Here is a 13084-nt window from a genome sequence, read left to right as displayed (position 1 = left end):
GCATCAAGGTCGCTGGATAACTAAGCTAAGCGACACAAGTGTGCGGCACTAACACCTGGCCCATCTAGGAGTGGCACTGCAGTGTCAGACAGGATGGCACTTTTAAAAAGTAAGCCCCAAACAGCATATCATGCAAAGAAGAAAAAGAGGTGCAATGAGGTAGCTGAATGACTAAACTAAGCGACACAAGTGGCCGGCACAAACACCTGGCCTATCTAGAAGTGGCACTGCAGTGGCAGACAGGATGGCAATTTTAAAAACAATGCCCCAAACAGCACATCATACAAAGAAGAAAAAGAAATGCAATGAGGTGTAATGAGTGGCACACAGTGACTGAATGTCGAAACTGGCCCGCAATTTTTCGGGCCACCGACAGCATCTCCTGCACGCCCCTGTAATTTTTCAAAAAATTCTGCACCACCAAATTAATTGTATGTGCAAAACATGGGACATGCTGGGATTTCCCCAGATGTAATGCACGCACAATATTAATGGACTTATACGGCAGTACCCCTGGACTTATACGGCCGTACCACTGGACTTATACGGCAGTACCACTGGACTTAGGGGGTGATTCAGACCTGATCACACGCTAGCTTTTTTCGCTGCGCTGTGATCAGGTCAAAACTGCGAATGCATATGCACCGCAATGCACAGGCGCGTTGTTCAGGTACAAAGTGGATCGTTGCTGTGTGATGGGTTTTACAAAGAACCCATTCGCACAGGCATTCGCAAGGAGATTGACAGGCAGAGGGCGTTTTTGGGTGGCATCTGACCTTTTTTTCCTGGAGTGGTTGGAAAAACCCAGGCGTGTTCAGGCATTTGCAGGACGGGTGTCTGACATCAATTCCGGTCCCAGATAGGCTGAAGTGATCGCAGCGGCTGAGTAAGTCTTGGGCTACTCAGAAACTGCTAAATATCTTTTTGTACTGCTCAGTTGCACATGCGTTCGCAAACTTGCACAGCTAAAATACACTCCCCTGTAGGCGGCGACTATCTGATCGTAGCACTGCAAAAAACTGCTAGCGAGCGTTCAGGTCTGAAGTAGGCCCATATATGGCAGTACCCCTGGACTTATATGGCAGCACCACTGGACTGGACTTATACGGCAGTACCCCTGGACTTATATGGCAGCACCACTGGACTGGACTTATACGGCAGTACAAGAGTAATTTATTGAGGACTAAGGCACTTCAAGATAGGGTTCAGCCAGTGGCGTAACTAGAAATTCTTCTCCCCCAAGCCAAAAAATTCTCCGCCCCCCCCCATCCCCCATAATTGGCACTAGTAAAGGGATAAACCTGCGCGCGCCACAAAAAAGCGGTGTGGCTTTGTTGAAATGGACGTGGCTTCGTATAAAGGGGCGTGGCATTGCAGGAAGACTACCTTATACCCCAGTTTTGCAACCACAGGAAAGAAAAATAATCCTGATTCATGCCCCTTACATTATTTGTCATTTTTCTTCCTTATAGTAATGCCCAGTATACATTATGCCACATACTGCAATGGCCCTTAGACATTATGCCACACACAATAATGCACATGACACAATATGCACACACCATAATGCCCCCGACACATTATGCCACACACCGTAATGCCTGTGACACATTATGACAGGAATCGCAATGCCCGTTATACATTATGCTACACACTGCAATGCCCCTGATACATTATAGCACATACAATGCCTGTGACACATTATGACACACACCGCAATGATCCTGAGACATTATACCACATACCACAATACCCGTGATATAGTATGCCACACACCGTAATGCCTGACACATTATGACACACACTGCAATGTCCATGATACATTATGCCACACACTGCAATGACCCTGAGACATTATACCACATACCACAATGCCCGTGATATAGTATACCACACACTGTAATGCCTGTGACACATACCGCAATGCCCGTTATACCCTATGCCACACACCGCAATGCCCGTTACACATTATGCCACACTGCAATGCCCCTGAGACATTATACCACATACCACAATGCCCGTGATATAGTATGCCACACACCGTAATACCTGTGACACATTATAACACACACCGCAATGCCCATTACACATTAAGTCCTACAGTAAGGCTTCTAATTACTTTTAAATTACCTGCTCGTTGCCAGGGGTTTCATGTTCTTGGTTCCATGCTCAGGGTGTCATGCTCATTGCCAGGAGTTTCATGCACTGGGTGTCATGCTCGTTGCCAGGGGTTTCATGCTCTTGGTTCCATGCACGGTGCCAGGGGTTTCATGCACTGGGTGTCATGCTCGTTGCCAGGGGTTTCATGCACTGGGTGTCATGCTCGTTGCTAGGGGGTAATGCTTGTTGCTAGGGCAGTGCTCCCAGTGCCACATATGCCCCCAGTGCCAGATATTCCCCCACAGTGCCAGGTACACACATGCCCCCAATGCCAAATATGCCCCCCCCCAAGTGCCAGGTACACATATACCCCCCAGTGTCACATATGCCCCCTCAGTGCCACATATGCCCCCACAAGTGGCAAATATGCTACCCCTCCCCCAGTGCCACATATGCTCCCCAAGATTCAGTTACAGCTCCCCCCCATGCTCTTCTGCTGTTTTGTGTATGAGGGACACGGAGGGCACAGCGCGCGTCTCTCCTGTGTCCCTCCTGCGTCCCTCCAGCGTCTCCGGCATGTCTGTTAAATGAAGTGCAAGTTTGTGAGCCAATCAGAGCTCACGAACAGGCACTTCATTTAATAGACACGCCGGAGATGCAGGAGGGACACAGTAGAGGCGCGTGCTGTGCCCTCCGTGTCCCTCCTTACAGCAGCGGCTACGGAAGGAGGGAGACAGCAGATTGACATGCGGATGGCTTGTATGCATGTCAATCTGCTCTGCGCTAAATCAATGGCGGCGCCCCCCTGCAGCCCTGCACCTCCAAGCCACCACGGGTGCTGCAGGGGCAGTAGTTACGCCACTGGTAAGAGCCCAGCAAAATTGGCACAGGGTATGCCGGCTTTGAATAAAGGGAGTCTAAACAATGTCCAAACACAGCTAGTAGAAGCAATATTCGGTAATTTGGAGGTTCCTGCTAGAGTGGAGGCTGCTTTGGCGCTAATAGAAAGGGAGAATAATAAAAATAGCAGTGCAAACCCTGTGCCAGTTGTAGTAGGTGGTTCACATGGGGTTAATACTAAAAATGTGGAGTCGATGCCTCCAATTGAGCCAGAGGTGGTATTTTATGCAAGGGCAGTGGTGGGTGGTCCGGGTGGTGGGATGAATAAAGTAGTGACCTCAGGAGGAAGTGGGGGTCAACCTGTAAAGCACAACGTGGTTCAGCTCAAATAAATCGATAATGCAGCCCCTCCAACTCAACATGATTTTTTGAAAAAGTTTTTTGATATGGGTTTTGTGGCTAAAGATCTTTTTGCGTGCATCCACCCGGTTGGTTCCAATGAATACGATGTAAATTTCATGACTTATATTGGGTTACAGGCCTTTTGGGAGAAGTGGGCAGGATTTACGGTTAAGGAACCGCGGGTTAATTTCCAGGCTTTTGCTGTAACTAAAAAGGAGATGCCTAAAGTCATGGTATTGGTCCGTAATGAATCTCTGAGCGAGGTTGATCGGTCCTTCTGGTTATTAAGGTATGAAGAGTCCTTGGTTACACCATTAGTGAAGGCTCCTGGTGCTTTTGATGTCTGGAGTGGGGCCTGGGAGGCCACTGTTAAGTTGCGCCATGGTGTGCATGTTCCAGCTGCAGCCTACATAGGTAGTGATCGCATACAGTGTTTTTATCCAAGCCAACCCCGGATGTGTCATCATTGTGGGGATTTCAGGCACATTAGTAGAGATTGTCTGGAGCAGAAGTGTTCCTGGTGTAAAAAGGTGGGGCATCTAGCTAGAGATTGTGGTGTGATCACTTGCAATCTATGTGGCTCTGAAGGGCACCCCTTCAGTCGATGCCCCATGGCCTTTCACAATACTAATCTGGACACAGAATTTGCTGAGGTGGCAAAGAGAGTAGAGGAGGAGGTTTTGGTACAGAGCATTCTCCTGTGGTGGTCACATTAGGGGAAATGTCTGTTGCACATAGAGAAGATTGGGTGGAGGCTGGTGAAGGCACATCAGGGTTGGGTACTAGTGGCCCTGGTGTGGTTGGGGAGGAGCCCTTTAAGGTGGTATAGAGAAATATGAAGAGGGCTGGCAGAGGTAGGGCTAAGGAGAATGGAGCATTGAGTTTTTCCAATCATTTTGACGTGCTTTCCACTGATGAGGAGGAGGAAGGGGAAATTGTTAAAGCTGAGAATGGAGATTTAGTCTTCCAGCCTAAAATAATGAAGAAGAGGAAAAAGGTGTCTCGGGTACCTTCCCCTTATCAGATTGTGTCAGCTAAGGTTAAGGAGAAAGGCAGATGCAAAGGGAAGAAGCAGGTGGAGGAAGTTTTGAATGAGCTAAGGTACATGATAAAGTTCAGGGAGTGGGTGGGGCGCCACCTTCTTCTCCTTGTCTGGGTCTTCAGAGTCCTGTGCCGGATGCTGTATCCTCTTCAGTGGTTTCTGTGTGGGAACCAGCTCCTGCCCCTCAGGTTCTTTTTGACCAAGTCCCTGTCCTCTCCTCCCTGCCTCTCTTCCCTTCCCCCCCTGTTCCTCCTGCTCCCCAAGATGCTGAGGTGGATCTAACTATTGGTTGCCCCCTTGGGGTGTCTGATGCAGGTGTAGCTATTAGAGTTGTCATTTCTTCTCCGGGGTTTGGCAAGGCTCCTTCCTCTGATGAGGAGGTAGTTTTGGAGGGGGGACTCCTTGTCGACCGGTGTGAGGTGCAAGTGGTGGGGCTCTTCAGATGAGGAATCTCTGAAGCAAGCAACAAAGAAGTGAGTTAAGTCCTATTTCAATAACCGTGAAGGATGGATTCTCAGCCCATAAGGTTTGCCACACTTAATGTAGCCTCAATCCTTTCAGTACACGCTCATCACATGGCTTTTGAGTTTTTTAGCAAACTGAAAGTTGATATTTTGTTTTTGCAGGAGACCAGGATTGGACGGCTTGCAGACCTTCACAAGGCAAAAGTTGAGTGGAGGCGTGGGACGTCTTTCTGGTCTCTTGCAGCCGAGTCATACAGTGGGCTGGTGGTCCTTTTTACCAGCATGATAACTGTCAAACAGGTTATTGAGCTTCAGGTAGGCAGGTGTATGTTTTTGGATGGCAACCTGAGAGGACACAACCTAAGGCTTATAAATATCTATGCCCCCCAGACTAAGTGGGATAGGAAGTGTCTTATCAGGGAGATAAATCCATATCTTTTTCAGCCCGGCAGATAGTCTTTCGTGGTGATTTATATACTGTCCTTAGGCCAAAAGACAGGGGCGAGGTTCAAAGACTTCTCTGGGTTATGATTCCTATTTTTTAGATAGTATGGTTAGGCAGTCAGGTCTGGTAGATGTGCACATTCGCCATTCTCCAGACCTCATGGGGTTCACCTTTTTTAGAGGTAGATGTAGGAGTAGAATAGTTAGATTTTATGTTAAGGAAAGTTCGAAAACTTCGGCCCCTGTTCTGAAGCCAGTAGAGTTCTCTGATCACGTTTGTCTGTGTGCATCTTTAAATGCCTCAGAATCCCCTCAGAAAGGGTGGGGCCTGTGTTGTTTAAACTCTGAGTTTCTGAAAGAGGAAGAGATTAGACAGTCCTTCAGAGACTTCTTTGAATCTCAGGAGTCACTTTTGGAGGCGGGACGGAGTAGGTCAGAGTGGTGAGAGGTATGCAAGAAAAGGGCTTGCAGCTTTTTCCGCAACCTTGTAGCCAAAAAGAACTCTGTAAAAAGGAATATCTACCATGCCTTGAGAAAGACTTGATTTCTTGATTTCGGAAAAGGGGGATGGTGGGGAAATCTCCTGGGTGAAAGCTCAGATGAAGGAGTACCTGTATGACCGGTATGCTTCCTTGGTTCTGGAGAGGGAGAGCTGTAGGAATTCTGTCAACTGTAAGGAAGTGAGGGGGTTGTGCGAATGCCAGGGTGTCCTCCGTGAGGATAGGGGTGCATTCTGGAGGTTGTGCAATACTTTTACTCTAACCTTTTGTCCGTGAAGCCACCCATCAGAGAGGTGTGGTTTCTGAGGGAGACTCTGGGTCTTGAGAGCCATGGCAGTTCTCTTGATTACTTAGGGAATAAGCTAACGGTGGAAGAGGTCACGAAGGCCATAGACTCTTTGTCTATGAAGAAGGCCCCAGGACCGGATGGGTTAACCTCCAAATTTTATAAAACCTCCTTGCCCCTCGTCTTATGGAAGTGTTTAATGAGTGCCTGGGTGAGGGTTTACTCCCTCCATCCATGAGATTGTCTGCTCTTATCTTGCTTTCTAAAGGTAAGGATCCATCCCGTATTGAGAACTGGCGCCCCATCGCTTTTCTTAATACAGATAGAAAGATTCTGGCTAAGGAATTATTTAATAGGCTGATGTAATTTTCCGGGTCCTTGCTTTCTCCCTCTCAGCACTGCACCATGAAGGGCCGGAGCACTTTTAGTGCCATCCTTAGCATCCGGGAGGCTGTGGAGCGGTGTCGTGCTGAGGGGTCAAAGGCTTTTGATAGGGTTAACCATGAGTACCTGTGGGCTCTGCTGGAATTATATGGCCTCCCAGTGAGGGTGGTGGATTGGCTGTGTGTCATCTATAGGCAAGCTGAGAGCTTCCCTCTGGATAATGGTTGGGTGAGTCCAACTTTCTCAGTGGATTCGGGTTTTAGACAGGGCTGCCCCCTGAGCCCCCTACTATATGTCTTTGTCATTGACCCCTTCATTAAAAGTCTGGAGGGTGGCATTGTAAGGGGGGTCTTGCTGGGCCCAGGTTGCTCATTGGAAGTGGTGGCTTTTGCAGACGATGTCAAAGTCATCTTGTCAGATCCATCAGAGACAGATTGTGTGGTGTCGGCTGTCCAGGAGTACTCTGAAGCATCAGGTTCTCAAGTCAAACAGGATAAGAGTGAGGTTTTCTGGATGGGACAGAAGGGTTATGAGTTTGACCTTCTGGGTGTCCTTTCCCAGGTGAGCCAAGAGATCAAAGTTTTAGGCATCAGATTTGGCCCTGGCGATTATGCCATCCAAAATTGGGATCTTAGGATGGATGAGGCCAGCCGGAAAATTAAGCATTGGAAGGGTGGATCTTATTAAAACCTTTCTGATCCCAATTTTCTTGTATGTCAGCTATGTGTGTCTTTTGCCGGAATCTAGATGGACTAAGATTTATGCTTTATTTTTCTGGATGCTCTGGGGAAATAGGCTGAATCTGATCAAAAGGATTGTCACCTAAAGATCGAGGAGGGAAGGAGGCCTGGGAATGGGCAACTCAGTGTTGACCTATCTTAAATTACATCTGGAAGGCCCTCAGGTAGAGGCTCCTCCTCGATGGGTAGAGGGTTTTAGAGTCTGGATGTCTCTCTTCCTCAACGTATGGTTAGAGGGAAGAAGTATAAAGAGCTTGCGAGTTAGGCATGGGTACCTCCCAACCTACGTGACTCTTAGCTTGAAAGTGACAAGGCGATGGGGCCTGGAGGCGGAAGAGGTCAAAAGCTCCTCTAAAAGGGTGTTGGAGTGGAGAATTTTGTGGTCTCACTTCTGGGAACTGCTGTCGTTGAAGGACTGCCCAGGTAGCCCATCTTCAGATGGACTTGCTCTGGTTAACTCCCAGAGGATCCTGCTGAAGTTTTGGGACAATACCTGGCTCTCCTTTCATGGAAGGCTTTACGTGAGGGGAAACTTGAAGTATAGAAATGCCGATGATTGTGGCTGCCAACATGAGGAGTGTCTAGGGGAGGAGGAGACAATGGACCATTTCTTGCTCAAGTGTCCCTTCAATGTGGAGGTTTATAGGAGAGTATCCAGGGCCTTGGGCATCCTGTGCCTTTCGGGGCTGAGTTACCCTGAGTGGGCTTATGGGGTGTTCAAGAGGGTTGGTCACTTTGAGTTATCCACCTTGTTTTTAGTCCGTGTAGTAGTAAGATACTTCACATGGAATGCACGGTGTCAGATCTCCATTAGGCAAAAAGTCCTCCCCTGGGATGTGGTGGTGGCTGACATTCTGCACAAGGTTTGGTAGATAAGGGATCTGGAGAGGCATTAGACGGAGGCCGTGGGTGGTACAGATTATGGCGCCACCTCAAATCCCCTTGAGTGGGTGGCCAAGGTTGGGCGCTTCTCATGACTTTGGATTTTGCTATCCTTTTACACTCCCTTAGATGTTTAAAGGTTGTTTTTTTTTTGTGTGTGTGGCTTTACATATGCTTGAAGTGCTTGCTCAGTTCTTCTTTGCTTGTGTTGTAAATATATAAATGTGTGTTGTTTTTGTTTCTTGTTGGTTGTGGCCCCACTTTATTGCTTTTATGTTAAAGCCCTGTTATTGTTATAGGGCTTTTTCTCCATGGACTATGAGAAATTGGACTCTTTATACGGGTGGTATTCATGTGACCGCCGGTCAGCTGACCGACAGTCACATGACCTCCTCCACCAGCCTGACGGGTCACTGTCCCAATGGTCGGCATGCCGACCAACAGGGACTATTTCCACTCGTGGGTGTCCACGACACCCATAGAGTGGGAATAGAATCCGTGGCGAGCGCAGCGAGCCCGCAAGGGGCTTGCGGCACTCGCCCCTCCCCGCCGGGATCCCGGCATCAGTAAGCTGCCGGGATCCCGGCGTCGGTAAGCTGACCGGCGGTCAGGAGACTGCCGGTCAGCCGTACTACACCCCTTTATACAGTACATCATAATAAGTTGAGGCACATGTTTACAGTTTAGTGGAGATTTTGTCTTTGGTTTTTACAGATGTATGTCTTTCTTGGTTTCTTGTTTATCTAATAAAATATTTCCAGATACTGTACAAAGTTACATATTTTTTTTTTTGTTGCTCTCAACTCCAATGCCATCTCAAGATAAATTTGTGTCAAATACTATAGCATAGATTAACTGGTTACAAATGCTGCAAAGCTGTTAATAGTTAAACTAATGCAAATGCTTAACTTTCAATTAAAAGAGAAAACTGTTAACAGAAAGTTCACCAATGAACAGAACTGCACATTTTTTTTCTTCACCTGTTTCACAGTAGAAAATCCCTGAGGACAGATATAAGCTTAATGCTGTATAATGTCCAATGTAACAAAAAAGAAAACATTTTATGCACTATTAATAATTTGAATGAATAATCTCAGAAAGCTATAATAACATGCATATGAATTAAATTAGCTGCAGAGGTTTTGAAAAATATACAGACACAAACATGAACTTCATTACCAAACTAACACATGAACTAGGTATACTAATCTGTGCTGTTATTTTCACACATTTTTCAAGTGGCTGTGCAATTCCTTCTAATTAAAATTCTAATGCAGCATGAGGCATCTGTAGGAGAAAGACACCTCCTATTAGAAAAGGGAGGATCCGAGTGCGGTGTCTGAGGATGCAGCCTTGGATAACCATCATGATTATTGCAGGCACCAGCCAGCCTACGTAAGCTGAAGCTTACTCAGGCTGGCCATAGGATCTGGACACTGAAGTTTTGAAGAATGGTGTCAGATGCCATCCCTCCCCCCAAATGCTGCAGCATGTCAGTTATGCTGTGGCTGATAGGGCCATGAGCGACATCTCAAGACCTGTTCTGCAAATGCGCAGAATGGGTCTTGTGCCTGTGCAGTCCCCCAAACATTGTATTTGCACTCAAACCATCGGGTTTGCATACAAATATGAATTAGTCCCCAATTTCCAAATTCTGGGTCAGACCTGGGACTTTGGTGTAAAAGGAGTATAACGCTCCATCTGTGACTTCCTGCTGCCTCCATTTCCTTCCTCACATTATAAAACCATTGCAACTAAACTTATTTACAGTATGCCACACATCCAATGCACTGCAGCCACAGACTACATACTGTACATCTGCTTAGTTTCAATGGTGGTTTTATACTGACAATTACAAGTAGCTTCATATAATGTAATTAGAATTATTGTATCAGGCTAATGACATTGCCCTGTCACATGCAGCCATTTCCTCACTAATACATCACTCATTTTAAAATATACTCTGTGTTGCTAGGAACCTGATCTTTTCACCATATAACCCCCAGTCTGTGATTCCCTTTGTAATGCATGTGATGTTAGTGTAGTAGAATGCTTAATATTTGTAGACACTCCATTACTAACATGTGTAAGCCTGAATCTTCAGTGATGGTCCCTAGGACCAGGGGGATGCTGGGAAGTGGGTGGTCCAGTGTGCAGTGTGTGTCTGGAGTTGGTGATGGAATAAACAGCACAGCAGTGAACTCACATGTCTCTGTATCCTTATGACTGGATTTACAAACATATGAACAAAACATGGTGTCAGAAGAATTTTAACTTGAACTGCTAGTGCTCTCAGAGTGTGAAAGAATCCTGAAGAATTCTGTAAGGCTGTGATACTCAGTGTCTGCAAAGCCTGCCGTGTGCTCCTCTCTTCAAACAGTGAGTAACCATGGATAAACTAGCTCCTCCAACCGGCATGCTGATGTCTGGTAACTTGTCTGAAAACTGGAAAAGATTTAAGCAAAGGTTTAATATATATCTTGCTACATGTGGAGATGATACAGAGGCTGACAAAACGAAGGCATCCATTTTCCTCCATGTGATAGGATAGGATGTGCTGGACATTTATAATAGATTTCAGTTTGATGAGGGGCAGAATATGGTGCTATCTTCTATAATGCAAAAGTTTGAAGATTACTTTGTGCCAGGGAAAAATGTGACATATGAAAGATATAAGTTTTTCACATGTGATCATAAGTCTGTAGATGGATTTGATCAGTATGTTACAGAGCTGCAATCAGTAAAACCTGTGAGTTTGGTGATTTAAAGGATTCACTGATTAGAGATCGTATTGTCTGTGGAATACCTGATAATGGACTCAGAGAGAGATTGCTGAGAGAGCAAGACCTAACACTAAAACAGGCAGTGACTATGTGCAGATCTGCAGAAATAACTAGATTTCAAGCTAAAAAGTTACACAAGGAAGTTGATGCTGCTGTCCATGTAGTGCAGAACACAGAGCCAAGCAAACCTCCATTCTCAAGAATGAAGCAGTCTAAGCCACAGTATAATAAGGAAATGTGTAGTAGATGTGGAAATGCTCACAATCCTAAAATGTACCCTGCTTATGGTAAAACCCGCATGAAATGTGGTAGATTTAATCATTTTGCCAAATGCTGTAAAATGAAAAGGGAAACAAGCAATGTGCATGCTGTAAAACAAACAGATGAATTCTTTGTGGATTGCATTGAACTTTGCAATGCAGATAAGAAAGAATGGATTGTCCCTTTAACTGTGAACAAGATTGTCATTCCCTTTAAGCTTGATACTGGCGCGCAGGTGAATTTAATATCATTTCAAGACTATAAGACTTTTAGAGTAAAACCTAAAATTCATCCAGCCAAAGTGAAAGTTACAGGGTACACTGGGGAGGAAATTCCTGTGAAAGGTACATGCTTAGTGACACTGAAATATAAGGGACAACAGTTTAAAACATCTCTACTGATTGTGGATAAAAATGTGCAACCGATTCTAGGATTAAGTTCCTGTGAGAAACTAAGCTTGCTAAAGAAAGTTTTTATGGTAACATCACAAGTAAAAGATGACTGCAAATCGCTGTTTACAGAATACAGAGACTTGTTTGAAGGTCTAGGTTGTTTGCCTGGAGAGCATAAAATAAATATAGACACGCAAGTTTCTTCAGTGATACACCCCTGTAGAAAAGTGCTGTTTGCGCTTAAAGAAAAACTGAAACAAGAGTTAAATTGCATGGAAGCCTTGGGTGTGATACAGAAAGTTGATGAGCCTACTGAATGGGTAAGCTGCTTAGTAATTGTGGAAAAGAAAAATGGACAACTCAGAATATGTCTAGACCCCAGAGATTTAAACAAAGCTATTAAACGAGAACATTTCAAACTACTAACCAGAGATGAAATCATGTCGCAATTTGTGGGAGCAAAATGGTTCAGTAAATTGGACGCATCTTCAGGATTCTGGCAAATGAAGCTAGATGAGGCCAGCTCAAAGCTTTGTACATTTAATACACCAGAAGGTCGATACAGATTTCTTCGACTACCATACGGAATATTGTCTGCTCCAGAAGTATATCACAAAAAGATACACATGATTTTTGAACATATTCCAGGTGTTGAAACCATGATGGATGACAAATATTGTCTGGGGATCTACAAAGGAAGAACATGATTATAGATTGAGACAAGTAATGGAACTTGTCAAGAAAGTAAATCTTAAGCTAAACAAGGACAAATGTGAATTTGGCGTGAAAACACTTACCTTTATGGGTGACGTGGTCTCGGATCAAGGTGTAAAACCAGACCCAAGGAAAATATCAGCCATAGTGAAAATGGAACGTCCTAACAACAAAGACGATGTCAGAAGATTCCTAGGAATGATAACTTACTTAGGAAAGTTTATTTCTCAACTCTCTTAACGAACAGCCTCTCTTAGATGGTTGTTGGACAAAGATAACGAGTGGATGTGGTCACATGAACAAGAAGAAAGTTGGCAAAACTTGAAACAGATCATTACAGAGCAACCAGTGCTAAAATTCTTTGATCCTGCGAAAAGAATAAGAATTTCAGCAGATGCTTCGCGATTTGGCCTAGGCTCAGTGCTGTTACAAGAACATGAGGATACATGGCAACCAGTAATCTATGCATCAAGAGCACTGACAAGTGCTGAAACAAGGTATGCTCAGATAGAAAAAGAACTTCTAGCGATCACATATGCATGTGAGCGATTTCATCAGTTTGTGTATGGTCAAACATTTACAGTGGAAACTGACCACAAGCCATTGGTAGCTATCATGACTAAATCATTACATGACTGTCCCATGAGAATTCAATGAATGCTTATCAGACTACAGAAATATGATGTACACTTGCTGTACTGTCCCGGCAAATACATGTACATTGCTGATACACTTTCTCGTGCTGTGGACAAAAGTGAAGGTTCCAAAAGTCTGATGGATGAAGAGATAGAAGCCTATGTTAATTTGATCGTATCTTCTCTACCAGTGTCTCTTGCAAGACAAGAACAGA

The sequence above is a fragment of the Pseudophryne corroboree genome, chromosome 7 (assembly GCF_028390025.1).
Source record: "Pseudophryne corroboree isolate aPseCor3 chromosome 7, aPseCor3.hap2, whole genome shotgun sequence".
In the NCBI taxonomy this organism is placed as follows: Eukaryota; Metazoa; Chordata; class Amphibia; order Anura; family Myobatrachidae; genus Pseudophryne; species Pseudophryne corroboree.
The sequence above is the reverse complement of the archived record's forward strand: the minus strand, read 5'-3'. Positions refer to the sequence as shown.